At 37.7% G+C, this 2,988-nt stretch overlaps 1 pseudogene; it reads right to left on the bottom strand.

Annotated features, from left to right (window-relative positions):
• Positions 1 to 1,951: 1,951 nt before the first annotated feature.
• Positions 1,952 to 2,671, bottom strand: LOC138821678 (ankyrin repeat domain-containing protein 49 pseudogene; annotated as a pseudogene).
• Positions 2,672 to 2,988: the final 317 nt, after the last annotated feature.

The following is a 2,988-nucleotide window of genomic DNA, read 5'->3' as shown; positions in this document are numbered from 1 at the left end:
AAATTACCTAGAATAGTCAAAAACATTCTAGGGAATAAAGACAACATGGGAGGGATATCCATGCCAAACTTCAGACTCTACTATAGAGCCATAATAACAAAGACAGCACCGTTCTGGAACAAAATCAAACCCAAAGACCAAGGTAATAGAATAGAAGATCCAGAAATAAATCCACATGCCTACAGTCAGCCGATATTAGACAAAGCAGCAAAAGACATACAATGGAACAAACACAGCCTCTTCAAACACTGGTGCTGAGAAAACTGGCAGCCACATGTAGAAGACTAAAAGTGGACCCCAGCCTATCACCATACACCAACATCAACTCAAAATGGATTAAAGACCTTAACATTAAACCTGAAGCTCTGAAACTACTGCAGGACAGAGTAGTAGAGATATTTGAAGTTATAGGCACAGGAAGGAACTTCCTGAACAGAGTCCCAGAGTCACAACAAATTGGAGAAAGACTCAACAAATGGGACTACCTTAAAATAAAAAGCTTCTGCCACACTAAAACTATGGCACCCAAGCTAGAACGACAACCAATTAATTGGGGAAAAAATATTTACCAGCAATATATCAGAGAAGGGGTTAATGTCCATTATATACCGGGAACTCAAGAAAATAGTCCCTTCCAAAACTAACAAACAAATTAGTAAATGGGCAAGGGAACTAAAGAGAGACTTCTCAGAAGAAGAAATAAAAATGGCAAAGAAACACATGAGGAAATGTTCACCATCCCTGGTTGTGAAGGAAATGTAATTAAAGACAACTATGAGATACCACCTTACCCCAATCATAATGTCCCAAATCCTCAAGTCAGCCAACGACAAATGCTAGAGGGGATGTGGAGATGTACACTTATACAACCACTTTGAAAAGCATTCTGGAGGGTCCTCAGAAAGCTAAATTTTGACCTCCCTTATGACCCAGTCATACCACTTCTAGGCATCTATCCTGAAAAACAGGAACCAGTATACAAGAACACATGCACTTCCATGTTTATTGCCGCACTCTTCACAAAAGCTAGGTTATGGAAACAACCCAGATGTCCCACCACAGATGAATGGATCCAAAAATTGTGGTATCTGTACACCATGGAATATTATGTCGCCATTGAAAATGACAAAATAATGACATTTGCAGGGAAATGCATGGAGCTAGAAGAAATCATGAAATCATGTTGAGCGAGGTAAGTCAAGAGCAAGAGACAAACTGTACATGCTCTCCCTGATAAGTGGATGTTAAATCCAAAATGTTAGGTGATATGACAAAATTAACAGGACTTAAGAAAAAAAGAACTTCCACTCATCTGTTCTAACCACTACTAAATAAACTCATGCTGCTGATCACATGGATGGTGTCAATGTGTACACCAGAGGGGAACCAGGAAGAAGAACCAGAACTAGAGGAAATCAGGAAAAAACATATAACAGCGGGACCCATCAGCTGCACTGGACAGTGACCAAAATGAACTAAGCAACTCAATAGCAGCGATGGGAGGGAGGGAACAAGTGGAAAGAGGGAACAGCTGATGTTTGCAAAACAAAAGAAATGTAGTTATGAATCAATGTGGAAGAAATAACTGTGTCACAAAGCACATAGAACTCATAAATGTTATAGAACATGATAGACAATTTGCTCCATGAAAGTTAGAATGTGTTTGTGACTTTAACTGAGCATCACTATCACACAATACTGTGAAATTTGGGAAATTATGTAACCACTTAATCACAATAAAAACCAAAACCCTCCAGAAATCATTATAGATGTATACAAATAAATCTTGAATACATTTTGACATCAAAGTCAGGCAATTCACTTTGAAGACTTCATGGAATCCATGAATTGTTACAGTAAGATACTGTTGTTATTTGGATTGTGAAAATAGTTTGTATGGAAACAAAGAATACAATGGTATTTTTGAAAATTATGAAACTTAACTGAACCATTATGACTTAGGTGAACAATGTGTACAGCCTTCCAAAACTTCAAAGAGGAAGTGATACATACTTTTCCTTTTGGCAATATCAAATGCAGTTTCTTCCAAGTTGTTCTTAAGACCTGATTTGACATAATGGTTCAACAGAAGGAGATTCAATATGTCTTTGCTATCTCTATTCCCAGCAACAAGATGCAAAGGGGTCAAGAGGCCTTTACTTTGCGAATTGGTATCTGCATCATGATGAAGTAAGGAAAAAGCCACTCTAGTATTATTCCACTTATAAGCACTGTGCAGGGTTGTCCAGCCATCTACAGTTATTGCATGAATATCTGCCGCTTGAGCCACCAACTCATGGACAGTGTCTAAGTGTCCACTGTAGGCTTCCTGATGGAGATGGGTATACTTATCGTCATCCCTATTATTCACATGAGTGGCCTTTTTGGAAAGTAGTCTCCTCACTGTAGTAGGCCGATTATTTTCAGCAGCCCAAAGAAGAAATTTGCATGGATACTTCTCCATTTTTTTCTTGCAATTGATACCATTCCTCATTTTTTTCATCGTGTTCCTCGTCTTCATCAGAATTGCCTAACCAGAGCCTTTGAGTGAAAGTAGGAATGAGGTGTCCATGTATTTCCCTAATAGTTCATATTAGTTGAACTGTTCAGAAAAATCTGGTGAATTTTATGCATCTGTTTTTTCAACATGATTTATTTTCCATTTTTCCATTTTTACTATTCGAAATTATTCTAACTGGAGAGTAGGGAATTGATGGAGAGCAGAGGAAAGATGTTCCTCTGTATTCAAAGATACAGACTGAAAATAAGGAACAGTGGTGTCTCCATGTACAGCTGATTCTAGGAATGAGAAAATATGAAATAATGCTTTCTATATGGAAATGGCAGAGCAGAAAGTGAAATGATGCAACCAAAAATATAAAAGCAAAATAAATTAGGATAATTATGGAGCAATCATAGTATCTATGAGAAACATGAAAGAGAGAGAGGAAGAGAAAGACAGATGTGCAATGACCTAGATAGACACAA

The sequence above is a fragment of the Dipodomys merriami genome, unplaced genomic scaffold, assembly GCF_024711535.1.
Source record: "Dipodomys merriami isolate MVZ:Mamm:240054 unplaced genomic scaffold, mDipMer1.0.p SCAF_93, whole genome shotgun sequence".
Lineage (NCBI taxonomy): Eukaryota > Metazoa > Chordata > Mammalia > Rodentia > Heteromyidae > Dipodomys > Dipodomys merriami.
The sequence above is the reverse complement of the archived record's forward strand: the minus strand, read 5'-3'. Positions and strand labels throughout refer to the sequence as shown.